Source organism: Molothrus aeneus, chromosome 1 (assembly GCF_037042795.1).
Source record: "Molothrus aeneus isolate 106 chromosome 1, BPBGC_Maene_1.0, whole genome shotgun sequence".
Classification (NCBI taxonomy): domain Eukaryota; kingdom Metazoa; phylum Chordata; class Aves; order Passeriformes; family Icteridae; genus Molothrus; species Molothrus aeneus.
In genome coordinates, this window is record NC_089646.1 from 110,460,675 (window position 1) to 110,481,229 (window position 20,555).

At 43.4% G+C, this 20,555-nt stretch overlaps 1 protein-coding gene across 3 annotated transcripts in view; it reads left to right on the top strand.

Annotated features, from left to right (window-relative positions):
- Positions 1-20,555, top strand: part of DTNA (dystrobrevin alpha) — a 223,996-nt gene that overhangs the window by 79,534 nt on the left and 123,907 nt on the right. The window contains exon 1 of one of the 3 annotated variants that reach the window (XM_066562919.1): positions 19,910-20,058. The exons of the other annotated variants lie outside the window; for them this stretch is intronic. The gene's annotated coding sequence lies outside the window, so the exon portion shown is untranslated. Of the gene's footprint in view, positions 1-19,909; positions 20,059-20,555 lie in introns of those variants that run through there. 3 annotated transcript variants of the gene reach the window in all.

Consider the following 20,555-nt stretch of genomic DNA (forward strand, 5'->3'; position numbering starts at 1 on the left):
GCACAGAGATGACTCTGGCTTGGTGACTCCCTGAACCAGAGGTGAGGTCTCCGCATTTAACAGCAATGGAATATGATGGCATGGTGGTGTGAATGTCGCCGGCCTTCATTCTCTGGGCTGGGCTTGTCTCTCTGTTCTAAGTGGTGCTTTTCCTCTCCATTTTTTTCTCCACAGCAAAATACAAAGAAACTGGTGGAATTTGATATGTACCTTGTAGTCATGCTGCACCCAAGGCTGCCTAGGCCTGACCAAGCAAAGCTGGACCTTAAAATTCACTGTGCATGTATTTGTATCCGTAAGGTTTCCCAGGCTATAGCCAGGTGGCACCAGAAAACCAGAAACACAAACCATGCAAATATTGATATAGGAGGGAGCACTTCCATGTGGTGATTGACACTGGATTGACTCCAGGTGCCCATCAAAGTTTCTTTGTCACTTTCCTCCTCAGCTGGGCAGGGAAAAGAAAACACTGTGAAAGGCTTACAGGACAGAGGCTCAGCAGTTATTGTCATGGAACACTTGGGGAAGTTAGTTACATTCATTATCCAGCCAAATCAAAGGAGGATAATGAGAAATAAAACCAAATTTAAAACCACTTTCCCCTGCCCTTTTTCCCAGTTTTAACTTCATTTGCAATTTTTCTGTACTTTGTCCATCGTCCCAGTAGCACAAGGAGGATGGGGAATGGCAGTGGCAGTCAATTCATCGCGCATTGTCTCTGCTGATTCTTCCTCCTCAAGGAGAGGACTTACCGTACTCTTCCTCTGCTCCAGTGTGGAGTTCCTCCCATGGGAAACAGTTCTCCTTGAACTTCTCCAACTTCCCTCTGGCTGCAGTTCTTCATGAACTGCTCCAGCATGGGTCTCCCAGTGGGTTCACAAGTCCTGCCAGCAATCTGGCTCCTGTGTGGGCTCCTTTTTCCATGGGGCCACAAGTCCTGCTCCAGCATATGCTTTCCATAGTGTCCCATCCTCCTTTGAGCACCCCCTGCCTCTGGTGTGGGGTCCTCCACAGGCTCTGCGTGGATATCTGCTCCACCATGGGCCTCAGTGGGCTTCGGGGGAGTCTCCTGTCATGCTGAAGCACCTCCTCCTACTCCTTCTTCACTGACCTGGGAGTCTGCAGAGCTGTTTTTCTCACATATTCTCTCATTCCTTTCTCCATCTGCAATCATTTTTTGTGCTACCACTGTTACTGGTGGGCTCAGACTTGGCCAGCATCTTGGAACAGGATAGCACAGATTCCATTGGACATGGGGAGAAAGTTTCTAGCAGCTTCTTCCAGAAGCCAACCCTGTAGCATACCCTCTACCAAAACCTGTCCACACAAACACAACACACAGCATCATCCAGAGTTGTCCTCTGCCATTTCAAGAGACCAATAAATTATTAACAGAAAAGCCTCAAATAGTTTCTGTCACCCAGAAACATGTACAGGATCAAGAGTAAAAATCAAAAAGCTGTAGTGCATCAAAGAAGGCAAGCAGCATCGATGGCACCCTTGTGCAGGTGCTGGCCAGCTTATCCCTGACTGTTGTTTGACACTACAGCACATCAGGCTTTTGGCTCCTAGAAACAGCTTCAGAGTATCTAACACCTAGCACTGGGAGAGGAGGTGGCAAAACACTGATCTCTGGTTTGCAGGCTCAGAGTCACTCCAAAAGCGATCTCCTGTGCGCAGTGTCAAGCCAACATAAGCTGTGCCTTGTATGCTGAGGCAGGTTTGACACCAGTGTGCTTGTGTGACAGTCTCAGATGCAGATCACGTTTGTGCTGCTAAAGTGACCTGTCAGTCACAGGCTGCTTCAGTGGCCATGGCATCCCAGCATCAGTTCGAGTGTGGAGCAAGCAGGTTGAGCCCTTTGTGTAACACAGCAGGAGGATCAAGTGGGCTTTGTGGGAAAAAACCCACACAAAATGAAAGGTTTTCTCTTCATCTTGACCTGGGTCTTATCACCAGCACAGAAATGTGAGATCTTCATTTATACATTTTTTTTTCTCTGATGTAAGAATCCTACTCTTCAGTATTATGCCTAATTCAGTGTGTCTCAGTGTCATCCTGATGCTACACAGTTTTACAGTGTATCAGTAGTACATTTCTCACTCACCTTCCCACATTATAAGGGGTTTCCCCTAAAATGTTAATTGCCCAGTCTGATAAGCATAGAAGTTTTTACTCTGACTTACTTCACCTTTAGAAAACACTCTGGAAGTTTGCAGCCTTTTGGCTTAGTTGTGCTGGACCAGAAACATCCACAGCAACATCAGTACCGTCACCATGTTTATACTGCTGTGACTAAAGAGCCAGGTCCACTTGCCTTTGGCACAGCATTGGCACAGCAGGTCCTGCAGCCAGCTGCCCTTTGAGATTTGGAGAAGAATCATAGTTTTGCTTTCACTCTGTGGCCAGGGTTCAGTGTAATTTTAAGGCTTAGTGGAAATAGCAAGAACATAATAATATGTGTGTGAACAATATTTGAAACTCTGGGGGTTGGGGCAAGGGAAAACTTGGTCTGTAAGAACATTGGCAAATGCTATTTTGCCCTACATTTGAAGTACTGATGTGTTCAGCAGTTAGTGAAACATACAGTGTTCACAAACAAAGAAAACTATTGAAAGTAAACAAAGATTTTCCCAAGGGCATTTGTGGCTGCTCAGTTTAGAAATTTAATCTGAAGGTCTTTGCTCGGTGAAATGGGCTTTCGATTTGTGTCTTACCATTTGTTTTTGAGGTGATTGGATTGGAAATTGTGGTAAGATACTGGAAATTACTACAAAATCCTGAACCATTTAGAGATCCTCTACAACAAGAGGTCTGCAAAAGCCTGTACTGTTGAGAAGGGCTATACAACAATGCCAGAGCTGTATTTATTGTTTTAGCAAATAAATTTGTCATGCTGTCAAAGTAAACAAGAAGGAGATTTCTCAAAGACACACACATTGTATACCTGGGTGAATTCCTTGGGGAATCATTTCCTTCCTCAGAAGATGGTGCCTTTCATGTCACTTGGGTGAGCATTAAGCACTATTAGGCAGAAGGATGAAAACTGGTGCACTTGCTCTAGTGAGACAGTGGGATGTGTAGACTTTTGGCTCACTTGATTTATCGCTCAATTATTAGACTGTGCCCTGACACTGATGTGTGAGAGACAGGGAGAGGTATACATTTCTGCCTGATTTCTATTAACGGCCTGTGTTAACAGCTGCTTTATCCTTTTCACGTTGAGGGAAGAAATGTCTGAAAGCTTTTATACTGTCCAGGTGAGTTAGGGAGAGAAAGAAGGAGCCCTCATCTCCAGCTCAACCTTTATGTGCACTCTGTTTATTTTTTCACAAAGAGCAGTGAAATCCAAAGCATGTTGTAATGCTCTGTGCTATTTTCTTACCTCCTTATTCATGCACTTTAGAGAGAGGCTAACAGGTATGGAACTGATGAACTGTTAAGGGCTGAGTGTTCAGGACATATGGTTATCATGTGAGTGATGAGTGAAAATCAACTGATCAATCCATTTCCCTTGTGCTCTTCACAGCTAATCTTTATGTTGATCCTGGTGGAGGGAGTGATGTCTTTGGTTAAGAAGGAATGGTATTTTACTCTGTGCAGCTACACTGCAAGAAAACTGTGTGTGTTATGTGAGATAATTTAACTGCACTTCTGTGTGTTTGTGTGGAGTGAGAAATGTGAAGTACTCAGGCTGCTCGGAGGTGATACTGCCAGTGCTGTTACAAGACATAAGAAATATAGGAACTGAAAATTCTGAGAAAATCTCCATTAAGACCTGAACTGACTCCAGGCTGGGTTTACTGAACAGCTCCAGAAACTGGTGATAGGTTCAAATGAGCATGAATAAATGATCGTTAATAATAGTTACGATGCATAGTAGAGGGATGTGTGCCTTGAAAGAAAGTTTTCTTTACAGCTGCTACACCTTCCTCTCTCTATTTTCACCATCATTTGCCTCTGCTGTGTCCCTTCTCTCCTGCTCTGATCCTATCTTTCATCATGTTTTTACCTGTTATTCAGCCCACCTCTTCCCTTCTCCTCCCCAATGCCTTCTGGTGTCCCAGGCCATTCTCCTGCCCAGGAACTCCCCTTTCTCCTGGCTGTCTCTGACTGGTCTGGCCTGCTTGCACTCCTCTCTGCTGTAACAAACAGTGCCCTGGGGCTCAAAGGAACAAGGTAGTGCTTGTATTCATATCTGGCTGGTGCTGAGCCTCTTGGGTTATTGTCCAGACAGTTCTAGCAGGAATGGTCTGTCTTGGATATTTCTAAGCTTCTTGTCTATGTGATCTTATTATCACACCAGGCTCATGAATGTCGGTGTCCCCAGAAAAATGCTGTGAAATAAGTTGTGCTATTAAATCCTGTTTTATAGACAGGGGACTGGAATCAGAACAAACAGCGAATTAAGCCAGAATCCTCCTGAATGACAAATTAGGAGCATATTGCAATCTTTATGAATATGCTTTTTGTTTCAATTTGCCTGGATAGTTTTTTAAGTATGATTGCAAAAGAATGTGGTTATGTGGGACATGGAGAAGGCTGAGGTACTCAGCTACTTTCTTTGGTTAAATTTTACCAGCAAGTGCTCCCACCACACCACCTAAGTCACAAAAGGTAAAGGCAGGGACTGGGAGAATGAACCACCCACTGTAGGAGAAAATCAGGTTTTAGACCATCAGAGAAACCTGAAGGTGCAGAAGTCCATGTGACCTGATGAGGTGCATCTGTGAGTCCTGAAGGAACTGGTAAATGATGTGGCTAAGCCACTATCCATCGTACTTGAGAGGCTGGGACACTCTGATGAAATTCCCACTGACTGGAAGGGGAAGAAGAACCTGTCCATAGGGGAAGCATAACCCCCCCTTTTTAAACAGGGGAAACAGAATGGATTTTATGGATGGACCACTCATGGATAAAGAATTGGCTAGATGGTCACACTTGTGGTCAGTGGCTCAATGTCCAAGTGGAGAGCAGTGACTTGTGGCATTCAGGGGCTGGTGGTGGGACTGGCACTGCCTAATGTCTTTGATGGAGAGCGGGATCGAGTGCACCCTCACCAAGTTTGCAGATGACAGACTTGTGTGGTATGGTCAATACACTGGAGGGACATGGACAGGCTTGAGGGTTGGGCCTGTCCAAACCTTATGAAGCTCAACATGACCAAATGCAAAGTGCTACACTGGGTCAGGGCAATCCCAAGTACAAATATGAGCTGGGTGGAGAATGGACTGAGAGCAGCCCAGAGGAGAAGGACTTGGGCGTGCTGGTGCATGAGAGGCTGGACATGACCCAGCACTGTGTTCTTGCAGCCCAGAAAGGCAGTTGTGTCCTGCCCAGCATCCAAAGCTGCATGACCAGCAGGGTGAGAGAGGGAATTCTGCCCCTGTGTCCAGCTGAGGGGTTCCCAACACAGGAGCAGCACAGACCTGCTGGAGCAAGTTCAGAGGAGGCCACGAAGATTATTGGAAAGCTGAAGCACCTCTCCATGAGAGTTGAGACTGTTGAGCTTTGAGAAAGGAAGGCTCCAGGGAGTCCTTATTGCAGCCTTTCCATACCTGAAGGCAGTCTCCAAGGAAGCTGGAGAGAGACTTTTTAGAAGGGCTGATGGTGAAAGGACAAGGGGCAATGGCTGTAAACTGACATTAGGTTGGATGTAAGGAAGAAATTTTTTATTATAAGGATGTTGAGGCACTGGAACAGATTGCCCAGAGATGTGGATGCTCCATCCCTGGAAGTGTTCAATGCCAGGTTGCATGATGTTTTAAGCATCCTGGTCTAGTAAAAGGTGTCTCTGCCCGTGGCAGTGGTTGAAACTACATGATCTTTAAAGTCCCTTCCAACCCATGAATCTGTATTGGGAAAAGTCCCAGCCAACTTGGCTTTCCACAGTGCACTGTAAGTGTACTTACACAGTACACATCTCTTACAGTGCACTGTTAGAAAAGGTCTCATATTTCAGGTGCAGGTTTTGAGCTCTCTGAGCAATGCTTGCTGCAGTCTCTAAGCAGATAAGCTGATTTCAATTATCTTTCGTTTGATTGCTTTCTATTTGTTTTCAGCACCGTTGTTAAAAAAAAATAAAAGAAAAGAAGACCCTAACATTTATTTCAAGGCACCAGTACTGGATTTTGCTGTAGCAAAAGTTAAGTGAAGTTAATCTCTGCTGGGGAGAATGGAGGTTTAAACTGACCTCACAGGAGAATAAATGAGGAACTGAACAAAGATTTTGAGTTGCCCTCAAGGGAAGCATAGGTTGCAGCACTGAGCTGCAGATAGTGCCAGGTGTGGGCTGACTACACAAAGGAGAGTCCTGATTGCCCTTCTCTCAGTTGGTCCATTCTCCTTCCTGCCAACTGTACTAAGCAAGAAAAATGGACCAAACAGAAGAACTGCTAGGCAAGCTTCCCATTTGGAAAATCAGAGCTACCTGGGCTTTCTCATGCACTGTCTGTGAGCCATTTGCTTTCTGCAGACAAGGTGAGGTACCCAGGTGCCTGGCATATTCTCAAAAACTGGTCCTTTGCATCTGTGTGGTGAGGAACATCCTGGAAACAAGTCCTAGGTACATCTTCCCACTCATTCCTCCAGGCTCAAGAGCATCTGAGCCCAGGATCCTCTGTTAGGCCAGCTCAAATAAAAAAATAGCAGCAGAACTGGAAAGTTCCCTCCACACTCAGCTACTAGTTTTAAGTATTTATTGGAAATACTTAAGTACAAATGATTTCTAACATTTGTAGATTTCTAACATCATAATTTTTTTTTAAAAAAACAAATTTCCTGTTGTAAACCAAAAATAATACACCCAGTTATGAATGATGTTGCTTTTACTGTATTCCTTAAGACTTTAGAACTTGCCTCTCATCCCTTGATGGAACAATTCTTAAAATACAATGTTCTCAGTGATCCCAAAACATAAATTATAATTTGCTATAATTTCAAAGATACATTTCATTTTGAAGTATTTTTGCAAAGTGTTTGGTATGTTTTACTATTAAAAAAAATTTCATATGGAAAGCAACCTTGTTGCTACTGAACTGTAGAGAAACAAAAGTTTTGGTGTCAGGTGGGGCAAGTTCAGGTGCAGAATTTCAAAGGAAAAAGTAAAAACAGAAATCCACAGTTTTCTCTGAATATCAGTAGCTTTGATTTTTAAGTAACTGGTTGAATATGGTATTTTCGAGGTAAATGTAGACAAATCTTTTAAAAACCAATTTTTAATTACAGTTTCTCTGAAAAGTTTGTCATAGTTAGTCATAATAAGACTCCACTGAAGGCAAAGCAAACAGGTCTGATGGACTGATGCTACCAGAGGACAGTCAGAATGGATGTAGTGTTGTTGCTTAAGCTGTGGGATATATTTGTCCCTTCTCCTACAGTATAAAGAGATAAAAATATTGCTCTGTGTGGTTTGCATTTTGGGCCTTGCTTCCCCCACCCCAGAAAGCTTTCATTTTCCAGTGCAGGAGTCCACATCCATTTTGTTATGCATTTTTTACCACGGTTGAGTGACCTGTCTGTCATGCTCATGTTGGCTGCGGTTGCTCTATGACCTGCAGACATTTCAGCAGTTTCTGTAGTGGCTGCTGCCCTGGCTGCCCAGGCCAGATGCCCAGGACATGCAAACACTTTATTTGCATTCTTGCTCCCAAGTGCTGACTGGCTTGGTGCTAGTTAATTAAAACTGGTTTAGTCATCTGCAGCTATATTCAACTTGATTTCTTCACGTACAAATTCCTAGCTATCTTCCCCCAGCATTTATCTGGAGATATGTTAATAACATCTGTAAAGATAGATAAGGATAATGTCAAGATTATCTATATTTATGAAAGTGCTTTGTTTGAAGGTCCAGAGTGTAATGTACTGGTCATTCCCAAGGGGTTGAATTCCAGGAGGGCTGTCACCTCTGTTTCCTGGACCAGACTGCACTTAACTCTTCAGGTCATAAAGGATTTTAACTCTTCAGGTCATAGAGGGTTTCTCCTTCTCATTCTCAGGGATGATTCTCCTTGATGTGGAGAATCATCCCTTAGAATGGTCAGCTGTTAATCATCTGACAGGCTCTGCTCTTTCTGCTTGCAGGTGAAAATATAACAGGGTTCTTGTGTATCATGAACATCCTCTCCCTCTTAAACAAATATCCGGTGACTCAGGTTTCCTTTTGTCCAAAATTACTGAAGAGGCGCTTTAGAAAGAGCAAGTTGCATAGGGATGCAAACAGACGTTGTTTTTAATATGTTCAAAGCTGCCTAAAGAGAAGTGGATCCCACAAAACTCAGGATAAGTACAGGATTTAGAGTGTCTTTTAGAGATACTTTACAGCTTCCATAGCAGGTGAATAGTAGGTGAGAGAAATCCTTCCTGTCATATTAAATATGTTTTGTTGATTTACATCTGGAATAAAAGCAAGATCAGGGGGTCTTGCATGAGCCTGGGAAGAAATGTCACTATACCTTGTACATCCATGTATCAGGAAAACAAGAGTAGAGTTGCAAGCATGGCACTAGCCTGGAGACTAGAAACTTCTGTCTTCAGAAAGGGCTGGATCTGGAAGGGAATAGGTCTGCGTGTCGTCCAGCTCCCCTACACAGTCAGGGACTTCCAGTGTCTCTGAGGTGTGAGGAAGTGGGAGCCCTGGGCTCTATTCCCACCTGCCAGGTACACATGAAATAAAAGAGGCTTTTGCAGAGCAGAGGCAGAAGGGGAGAAGTTTAATCAAGCTTGGTGGTGCGTTCACGCTGGCATGCATCTTATTAGTAGAACTGGAGTGGGAAATTTGAGGCTGCAGATGAAGTGAGATGTGATTTAGATAGAGCTCATTGATGAGTGAACTGACAGTCAGTGAAAAAGGATAGTAGCACACATTGCTAGGTTTTAGGACAGCTCTAAGTGAAATGTGTCATGGTACTGGGAGATCTGGCTTCCCAAATGTCTCTGCTGATCTTTCATATGCAATCAAATCAAAACTCTCCCTATTTTATAATTTTTGTCCTGTTTCATCTTTTGTGCTATGGATGGCAGTCCTATTGATTCTTCTCAGTGAAAAATTCAAAGACTTAGGGATCATGCTACCAATTAAATGCTGAAGTTTAGTGTGGTCAAAGGACCAGACGAAAAGGCAAGGGGGATTCATCATTTATCTTTTTAACTTTAGCAAGGAATTAATTTTAATTTTAATTTATTTTGTTTTCGGGGAGAAGTATGGGCCAAAGTATTGCCATAATATGTGGAATTTTCTAAATTGTCAAATATTGTTTCTAAAACTATTTTGATAACATGCAGTTCTGTTGGGTTCACAGTTACAGATACCTTCTTGCTATGGTGATTGTCTGATACAAATACCAAATGTTCTTATTGGAAGAAAAACAGTTAGGTAAAATGAAGGAAATAAAGTGTTGTCAAAACAAAGATGATAAACTGAGAATACTTCACTTTTCAACTGATACTAAAACTAGAGCTTAAAATAACAACAGTGAAATGGCGAAAATATATTTGACCACATTCTTCAAAATAAAATTAAGACATTTTCTTGTTCAGTGAAAATTAATTAAAACTACTGTTTTACTTAATATGAATGCAGTTTGGATTGGTGCTCTATTTTAAATGATCAGGAACCCAATCCTGAGAGTCACTTTTTCAATATGAACCTCCAGGCTGTTTTAGTGTGGTCTTTTAAGAATTGTGTAGGTCTGCTCAGGAAGGTAGGGACTGCTTTGCCTCTCTTTTAATCAACATCATTCATTTGCTTTCCCTCATGGGCCTCTCTAGAGCAAAAGGCTGTTTATCTACTCAAATGGAATGGGAAGTTCTTTTGGAAAAGCACAGGGAGAGGATTTGAGTGTTAAGTAGGAAATGAATCCAGCCTGTCAGAGCTGGAAACCAAACACATTAACTCTTTACAGACTTTTCTGCCAGAATACCTTATGCCAAAACTCTCTATGGAATGTTTTCAAGGGAAATCAATTGGAAGAATGTCAGGAGAAGGCAAACCAGACAGCTGGCTTCAGCAGTACTTGTGCTACCCACAGCCTTGACTCCATCCAGCAATCCCAGATGGATTCTCCAGCTACCCAGCTCAGGGGTGATACCTCTGCTGGCTACTTTAGTTGCTACTCTCTCTCATCATCTTGTCCCTCTATTTTCAAGCTGCTCTTGGCTGTGGTTGAGTCTTTTCATGCACTGTTAAGGGGGCAACTGCCCACAGTTTTCCCCAGCCTTTCTGGGGACCCTCTCCCCTGCAGAGCCACGCACAGGGAAAAAGGGTGGACACAAGAAAGGGTCCTCCAGGTGAGCCCACCAGATATGGGTGGAAACCACTTGCCCCCTAGAGATTTGAGAATAGGTTGTTACAGCAATTGTGAACTTTGTTTCAGGCTTCATGGCTGAAGATTGCAACAAACTGGTTGCAGCTGAAGCCAGACCCCTGTTCAGCCACCTGAGCTGATGGCAGGCATCCAACCTGACTAATTTTAGCCAGGACACTCTTCCGTTTCCTGCACATTTCACACTTCAATGAGTCAAAGCAAAAGTAGGTGTGGATATTATGAACAAGGTCCCAGCTTGTACTTAGAGCTCTTTAAACACTGGCATGTGTCTTGTATGGCCAGATGAAAGCAGCAAGATGTCCCATTGCAGTGCCCTCAGCTGGAGAGTGTTTCATGTATTGCACAATGACAAAGCTCACTGAAACATGATGGTCAAGTTTATTTCATTCTGTCTTCTTGCACCTTTCCTTTTGTTCCCCATAGAACTGTGCTTCAGCATACTCCCAGCAGGCAAGTCAGGCTTGCCTTGGTGAAAGTCATGTAAAAACCTGCACTGTGGTTTACCTACTGTTTATAATCACATTTTCCTCGAAAATTTCTCTAGGAAGGATTTTACATTCATCACAGTTCTGTTCCTTGTACTTACCTTCCATGCTAATAGCAGATAGACACAGTTATACCTACATATTATTGTAATTGTTGATGGTGCCCTATTTAGTTCACACCATTTCTTTCTGTGTAGTAATAGATTTGCTGAATCTGTCCATTTTTGCTTTTGCTAAATTAAAAAGAAGACACATTAACATGTTTTCAAAGAGATTTAGGGAGAGGGAAACCACTACGTCCCAGTGCATGAATTAAAAAAAAATGCTAATAGGCCCATAAATGAAAATCAAGAGTTGTTTTTATTTCAAACAGCTGCATCTCTGTCAATGCAAGATTTATTGGTTTCCAGTCCTCCCAAGACTTAGGAACGTGCTTAGTTGGACTCATTGAATTCAAAAGCAAGGTTTCTTCCACACAGCAGAGCAGGGGTGCAGGAGCCAGCTAAGTTTCAGCAGATCCTGTGAGCCTCACTTGTGCTTTGGCTGCATGGGAGCACAGTGACCTCCAGCAGTGAGTCTATTCAGAAATACTGGCTCTGATAGATGTAACACAGGGCCTTCAAAGAGCCAGTTTACATTTGATTTGCCTTCTTGAAGTCAACCAGGTGATGGAGATGTGTTCTGCAAAATATGATGGATGAAATGGCAGAGGATTTAGGCTTGTATATGCAGCCTTACCTTGTGCTTGGTTTGTCCTTGATGCAGGTGGAGACTGCCTTGGACCAGGTAGGGCAGGGTTGAATCTTTGTTTCTCTAAAGTCCATGCATGAATGTGGTTTTGAATCCCCTCCAGACTTCTGGGGCTCTTGTTGTTTGCTCAGTTAAGAGCAGTGAGGAGGTGGAAGCATCTCAGGCACGTTGCTGCTTCCTGCTGATCTCCCAGACTTATTTAGGCAAGTTGCTAAAAAGGACAAAAGATGGCTATTGGCAAAGAACTATAAGTAAAAACATTGGGGATAAGATAAAGCAACTTGTAAAATTGCAGCAAAATCCCGACTTTCTGCCTTCCTTCAAAAATATAAATGAATGACATGAAGTGTAATCAAATATTAAAGTAAGAGTTAAAAATACCTTTAGCTTAATGCATTTCTCTTAATCTCTTGTCCGTGTTACTTTTATTCTGTTACTGCTCTCTGCTGCTTTTATATTAAAAAGCTGCACAAATAGAAGTACAAAGTGCTGTTCAAACTATAAAGCAAACAAAAGGAAATAAAAATATACCTAGTTACAGAATTTTTTATTTGAAGTCATTTTACATACTGTGTAATAATAGCATATTTGAAAGTTGAAGATGTGATTATTTGAAAAAAAAAGAAAGTTGATTGTATATTTTAAGGACTGTTCATGTTAAATACTATGGGGTTTTTTTTAGTGAGAAGCCTTGTCAAACAAAATGTGTTAGGTTTCTGTTGCTTGAGGGCAAAATAACTTTCATAGCATTGAGGGAGGCATGCTGTTGCAGCCCCACAGCAAGAATGCTCGCTCCGCCTGGCAGCACAGGAACACAGCAGCAAGCTTGAGAAGACATGTGTGAAAGCAGATAGATGGGAATTTGTTCTCGTTGCCATGGTGTTGGACACTGTTTACTTCACCTATCAGCTGAGTCTGGTTCTTCCCCTGTCTTCTGGAAACCTGCAGACCTGACCTGTAGCCAGGTTCAGCTTCAGACAGGCAGTCAGCTCCCAGTAGCACATGGACGAGAAATGTATAGATTATTTCTTTTCTTTGAAATAAGGTTTCTGGCATTTGTGGCTGAGGAGGAAAGCTCCAGATGGTGCAGCATGCATTATCTGTGCAGTGGTGTTTCAGGTAGCCTAAGTCAGCTGGCCCTGGGTTAGCAGCAGGAGGCCCACAGAGATGAGTGCTGTTGCTTCTGTCCCCAGGGCCTGGGACTGGCAGGTGAGATCAGGGGTGGTCCTGAGGTCTCATTTAGCTGGTGGCCTCTGCTTCTGGTCCCAGTCTGCCTGCCAGACCACAGGGTTGCTCTCAAATAGAGATGCTTAGCTGTTCTGAAATTCGTGGCAGCTTGATGTTTATCACAGATGAGGAACTGGATGAGCGCCGCACATCACTTTCCCTCATAGTATGTGCCAAGCTGTAAATATAAAATGCCAGGTTGTGGTTATAAAAGCAGGCTGTCAGATAGATATGGCACACTTCCCTTGATACCCTTAAACTAGGTAAAACAAAACAGGCCAGACTTGCATATCCATTTTAGCTTTTCAGCTACTAATGGCATGGTGCTGTCTTCGGTGACTTTGGTTTTATCATGGTGCTATAACTGCCAATGAACTGGTGAACTTAAAAGGTTATTGGCATATCCTTTGTAATTTTGAAAATAAAATATCCTTGTCTCCCTCTGGCTGAGTGGTTAAATCACACTACAGTGACCCTACTTGATAATTTTCTCATGAAAGACTCATATCCTAGGGTTAATTAAAGCATGGAATAAGTATCTAGGGAGGCATATGTAAATGCTAACAGGATTCCTACCACATATCTGCAGAAGCAAACATCACCATGTATAGTTTATGGTAAGCTGAAAAAAGGAAATCCTTAGATCTCTTACAAGGCAGAATATTTATATTTTTGTGACAGATATAGGCAAAAAAAAACCCCTCAAACTTAAAAAAACAAAATTTGATAATGACAGTATGTAAATATATCCCTAATAATCATAGGGATTAAACGTTCTGGGAGACTGTATAAAGCTTTGTATTTGAAGGAATCTTAATACCTGTTCCTGTCAGAGGAACCTGAATCTGGGATCAGAAAGCAAGGAAGACTGTTGTGTCTGACTGAAACTGCTGGGGAAACTTTAGCAATCCAAATTATCTACTTATAAAATAATCTGGCCAGTACTGCAGGGCAGAATATTATGGAGAAGAATTGCATGACTCATAATGATAGGTGATCAGAAATATTGCTCAGCTCCTTGTCTAAAAGCCCTGGTTCTGAGAGGATCCACTGTCACTCACCATCCATCCACCCCTGGCACAAGCACTGACTTGAGGGAAGGGCGGCACTTCCTGACTTCCACCCACCTCCTTGGCTGGTCTCCCTTTTGCCCTCAAGGTTTGTTTTTCTGAACTGGGTTGATCTTCTTCAGTTTGTGCTGGTGAGGTGAGGTAAAGGTAAAAGAAAAAAAATACAGATGAAGTGACCTAGAGCTTCAGGCAGAAGCCCTCACTGCTATTCTTTCAGCAACTATAACCACTCTGGCATAAGGGGATTCTGCAAAAGTCCCTACAGCCCCTGGATTACCTGGATTTTAGTCTGCACTCCAGTAATTTATTTTGTTCATTTTAAAAGAGGTTAAGGTTTGTCTGCTTGGAGCAGAACCTTAGGAGATGTACTGATACCATCTGCTTTAGGCGTCCAACTTGGATGCATTTCAGACAACAGTGTTAGGAGCAGCAATTCCCAGTAACTTCATTGGAGAGAGGCAGGTGTCTCCACATGGGCAATTCAGGTCATTCATGCTAGATGCTTAAAATAGAGTGTATGCAAATTCAGACTGTCTGCTGCCTTCACCTCGCCCATTGCTTACATCTGTTTATGTCTTAAAGGTGATTTATCCTTGAACTGCTGAAAGAGACCTTGCACTCTTTTAAAATTGTCTGCCCAATGTGAAAAAAGGATGTCTGTGTTGGGCCATGACTGCATGCCAGTTACAGCATGTGTGCCCCCAGCACACACTTCCCACCTAAGCTGCTTGGGGGCGCACCTTGGAGGTGCTGATGGCTGGGCAGTGGTGCTGATGGGGGACAAGAGAGCAGGAGGTCTGGGCAGGACCAGCAGCAGCCCCATTGCTTTTGGGTGAGTGGCCAGAGGCCAGTGCCTGGGCTGATTTTTTTGAAAATGATTCAAGGAGATTTAGCCCCAATGGTTTTTTAAGGCAGTTTGAGCTCTTGCCTTTGCAGAAACATGTTAAAATATAAATGAAGAAATGTGTTTCATATGAAACTATCTCTGCAGGAGTGTAAGCGACCGTGGTGGTAGGGAACCTAATTGCCAGTTTATTTGAGGATGTTTTTTTAAACATATCCTTTTGAGAACCATTAGAAAAAGGCTGTTTTATCAAACTGCTCCCTGGCCCCTTGTGTTTGCATGTCTGCTCTGCTGCTTTGGAAGTGCTCGAGCTGTCACTCTGCTGTAGAGTTGTTGTCCAGTCTTCAAACATTTGTTCCCCTCAGTGTTACAGTGCTGCTTCATACGGCATCCCTGGCCTTGCATTCAGTGCCATAGTAACCATTCTCTGGAAGGGCAGCAGGACGAGACAAGGAACATGTCAGGCACCTAGAAGAGAGACAAAAAATGCAAAGACTGACTTGACAAAGTCTTGACAAGGATGGCAAATATTTGACAATGTTTTGTGGTGGCTGGTGAGTTCTCCCCAGGAGGGAGAAACAATTCAGAATAGTAAGCAAAAATTCCTAGTGGCCCACCAGTAGTTAACAAGGGGATTGCACAGACCAGTCCTGTGTTGGAGAGAATGTGCTGCTTGTAGCAGCATGGGGAACACAGATCAAACCCTCCAGTTCCTAGGCTGTTCACAGGCACTCTTGGGGAAGAGGTAGGAGTGATGAAAAATAGGCTGGAAATTATATCTATCCTTCTTGCTTGCTTGCTTTCTTCCTCTCTTTTTCTCTTCCCTTGCCCATGTATCGGGATGTTCTCAGTTGTTCAGCAATCCTGTAGGAGCTGGCAGGCATCTTGCAGGCATCCATGGAGGTGTGTGCAGGCAGGGTTGCTGCACTTGCTCTCTGCCAAGGTATGGTTCCCTTGTTTGGCTTGGTATGGCAGTGTACTTGGGTGGCACACCTGTCTTCCCAGCCACCCCAGGAGTCCATTGCTGGTAGGCAAAAAGGGAGGCTGAGCCCAGGCTTCAAAGAGTTTTTGCTCATTCTGACCTATTTTGCTTAAAGTGCTTTATTTTGCATTCAGAGTTTAATCTCAACCAGAGGCACACACTCTGTGAGAAATCCAGCTCGTCAAATAATTGAAATAATTTTTTGGGACACTGTGGGTTCTTGCACCATAGGGCTTGAGTGTTTATTTGGCTGCCAGTGGCATGCACTGCCAGTTACCAGATAGTTGGATCCTCAGGGAGGAGGGAGTAGGGGGAAGGAGGAGCTGTAAGGACTTAAGTTGTCACAACCTTTTTTCAGCTATTACAAGATAAGGGCGTGGTTTCGTAACACAAACTCTGCCTGCCTTCAGTGCAGGGTCTCTCTGGTGCCAATCCAGGAATGCTCCCTCCTGTCTCTCCTCTCTGCCTTCCCAGCAGTGCTGGAAACTGAAACAAAATAGTTGCAATGTTGTGAAATGGCTCAGCCACAGAGAGGATTGTGCATTGTACTTCCACCGCTGTGGCCTGAGGCATTTTAACTTGAGAAGGGCATCCGGGTCAGCTGGAGCCCAGACGGGTTTGTCAGCACTGGTGCAACCACAGCCATGCTCTCTGGCTGGCCCTGCCCTCCCCTGCAGTAGCTTGCATGGGGCTTAGAGGCTCTGCAAAGCCAGCTGGATCCATGCTGTTGGGGCTTACAGAACCCTGAGGTGATGTCCAAGTGACTGCAAGATTTGCCTGGGTCCAGCCTGGCAGGCTGGGAGCCAGAGCTGGCACGCATCTTCTTGACACCCCTCAGAGCCAACTGGGTGCCCTTGCACTGTGCCCAGCAGCTCTGCTGAGACACCGAGGCTGGCTCAGCCAGGATGCATCTTGGATCGATGGGTCTTAATGGTCTTGGCTCCTTGTGAAAGCAGTTAAATGAGGAAAGAAGACTGGGCACTGGTCTCTGTATAAAGGAAGCGTAAAACTGATCATCTCAGGCTCAGAAATCTGGCAGCAAACAGCCCCAACCACAGGTTGTTTCCTTTTAGTATCTCGCCATCTCCTGGGTTTGCAGCTCAACCTCCAGCCCTTTGGGCAGCACTAGGGAGGCCTTTTCTGCCTATTGACCCAAGCAGCTGCCTGGTGCCTGGGCAGGGGTGCTGTGAAGGAAGTCCTGCTGTCTATCAGGCAAGTGGAGCAGTGAGATGTGATTCCCTGTGCCATTTCCTGCTTTGCTTTGGAAGTGCTGGAGCAGTGCTATTACTCCATCCCTTGTGCTTACACTGCCTTTTAAAGGGAAAGTCAAGTCTCGGCAGCTGCTGCAGGCTGAGTTCATCCAGAGGGAGTCAGTACCCACAGGAGCCAGGCTTTATTTTGTATGGCTCAGGTATTGTGGGAAAGGATCAGTTATCCTATGGCAGTAGGAAAAGAGCCCTCTAGAAGGTTCAGTAGCATTTCTTATGAGAAAATATTTTGATGGGAAAATAGCTATTCGTGTTACAAGTGCACACGTTCTTGATGCCATGTGTGTCAGGCAGCCCCTGCCCAACCCCCCATTTACAGAAAGGCAGAGTAACCTTCCTCAGAGTTCATTTGACATTGGCTCCTTCTCCTGTTGCATTTCCCAGGTAGTTATTAACTGACTCTGTTCCAGAACAGTGAGCACACGATGATGCTTCAAGCCGTGCCCAACCCTTTCCATACAAAAGTAACTGCCATCTGGAAGCTGGTTTCCACCTTTCGTAGCACATTCCAAGTGCCTACCTGTCTTTAAAAAGATCCCTGAAGAGTTCAGGGCTGTCTTCCATTACTGACAGGCACAACTTCTAAAACTGTCTGGATTTTCCTGCAGGTCCCCTGAAGTTTTATACAAATCCATGGGATGAAGGAGATCTGGGTTTGGGGGAAACACAGCAGGAAAGATAAAGATTGTGAAAGCGTGAAATCATGAGTGACACAAGAGGCTGCTTATGGCCTTGGGATATCAGAGAAGACATGAATTATTGAAATTATGGCTCTGTTAATCTGTGTGTTGTCAGCCCTTCTATAAACAGTGAGCAGGTGCTGTACGACTGCAGGTCCTGTTGAGTGGGAAAGCCCTCTGGTCATGGAGTGGGAGGGGGCTTCTGCTGGGGCTCCAGCCTGCAGCTTCAGCTGCCTGACCTGGATCATTTGTGGGTTCAAAGTGAGGGATATTGCTCTTCAAAAGCCTCTGTTCATTTCTTTTCTAACAGGTGATGCTGTTTAATATATTCCATTAGAATCCCTTAGTAGGTTTTCTTTTTTACTTTTTTTTATTCTATACAGAATCTAAGTGAAGCCACCAACAGTACTCAAGACAGACTGTAATATTAACAGATGTGCATGGAGAGTTTGCTTGCCTTTCAGCTTTTGGGGCTTTTTTGCAGTTGTTGGTGGGTAAAATGCTTAACACAGTGTTGCAAACAACTGTGTAGCAATTGAAACTCAAATATATTATACAACCTCAGGATGTGCTTTATGGCCTATCTCTTCTGATTGTCAGCATCAGGGGAAGAAAATTCACTGTGTATTAAAAAGAGAATGGCACTGAGCAACTGTAGAAATTATTGTGAGAATCCCCCTGCACCATGTGTTTTGACCCTATATCCAGAGTGCCAGACAGAATTTTAAATGTGCATCAATAGGTAAATACCTATTTCAAGGCAAAGTAAGGGTGACTCTTTCAGGAGCCTGCATTGCTATTTTCCATCTTCAGAGGTCTCTTAGAACAGCTGCTACTTTGAGCATCTTCAAAACTGGAGATCTGTGGACTCCAAAGCCAGCTTTTGCTGACAGATACAGCAAGATGCAGATTCCACAAACAGCTTTGGCAAGTCTTGTATGAAAATATTATGAATTAACTTGGATAGAGTTTGACTCTACTTATAAAGCAGTAAAAGAGAATGAATTAGTAATTAGGGGTTTATTTTTATTTTGGACTCTCTAATGGAGTGGGTTGAGGTCCATGATAGCAGTAGCTGTTTTTTCTACATCTTCCATTACATTCAGACAAATTGAGAACTAAATAGAAAAGTTGACTTTTTGATGATGTAGTTGCTGGATTACATTCTGGAGCAATAGTATCTTTCACACCTTGAACAGGCTTTTTTAATCCTGAAAATGAGAGGCAGTTAGTCCTAGTCAAAATGCCTAGCACATTTTGGGCAAGGCAGATTCCTGGGAAAACCTCAATAGGACCATTTCAGAAATGCAAGACCCAGTTCATGTGGCCCGTATCAGGTTGCTGCCACTTCAGTCCCTTCTCTTGCAGAAGCTTTCTGCAGGGGAAAGGCTTGGCTACATTACATGTTCTGTCCTTTTCCCTGCTGAAACTGCTGGAGGAAGAATATGGCCCTGCTTTGCAGGATGAATCTGTTCTTTAAGACTCAGTTACAAATTTGGGACCTTAGTGTGATAATTCATGTGTTCTAATACACTTCTCAAGGCAAATTTTGAATGGTTTTCATAAGATGTCTCAGTAGTGCAAGAATACATTTGAAGCTGTAAAGCATCAATGTTTAACTCAAAAGTCTCTGCTATGGTTAGTCCTCATGCTTAATTTGGTAGGGCAGTATTAATAATGATTATTTAGTGATTTCCAGATAAATTAATTTCTGTTCCACAAGCAAAAAATCTTGTAAAAGTCTTTTTCCTGACCACAATGGTGAAAGTACATGGTTGTTTTGTTTCTGAAGGTGTAAATTTGGTGTTCACCACCTCTGCTGGCTCTGTATCTGTACCTGTATTGCCAGTGAATTTCTGACTGCTGAGCATGATTTTGTGGTAGCAATTCCTATGGAGATCAGGACCTAAATTTTGAAACCAGTGAATGGCAGGAGCAGAAAAATAATGATTATGTGCTTAAGGGGTGTTGATGTCATACTACTGACTCATTTGTTTTATTAAAAATAAACCCTAAGTTGTCCCCCAAAGCAAAACCTGTAGTTTATTTGTGTCTCTCTTTTTAGACTTTGCCATTACTTAGCTCTCACAGGTGACATGAGCCTATCTGGGTGAGATTTGCTGCATGAGAAAACAACCCTGACTTTTACCGGGTGGGTGGACAGGAAAAAAACCCAACTTTTTGTCAGTCTTTTGTGTTGCAGCAGCTGGATTCATTGCTGCTATAGCAACACACCACATGATGAGGTGTATTAGATTGCTCTGCGCAGAACACGAGGGGGAAAAGGAACACAGCTCCTTGCTGAAGGTAAAGGTTGCACTGGAGTTTCTGCTGGAGAGCTGGGGAAGGTCAAATGCTCCAGGTCCCAGTACTTGTTGTGCACAGAGGAAGGTAGAGGCGTGTGGAGGTGTTAAACTGCAGACCCAGGTAAGGTACAGCTGCATTGATAACCTGAGATCTTAGTCCTCCTCCTTGTGGCAGCTCAACTTTCCTGAGAGTTTCCTCCTAGCTTTTCCAAATGGTTATTTTAAAGTTGCTTTGCTAATGTGACAATGTGAAAACATTGACAGCAGTTGGAACAATTAGAGAGAGAGACTTCTACTGCAGAGAGACCAGTTTTACAGATTAGGAGGTGATTGTCTTCAAATCAATGCAAAAAGTATATGTAGGGGGTTTTGTTTGTTTCAGCTTCACTTGAAGGTGTTGAACAAGTTTTGATTTTGTTACTGTCTGCACAGTGGTTCACAACATCTCTGTTTTCAGTCAGAATTCAGGGCATTATCTACTTAATGATTTTTATTATCAGTACTTTTTAATGATCTGCTCTCTTTAGCATTTATTAACACTTCTTCCTCTCTCCCTCCCAATTTGGTTCATCAGGTTGCTTGAGTCTTCTTCGAAATGAATTTTCATATCATTTATTC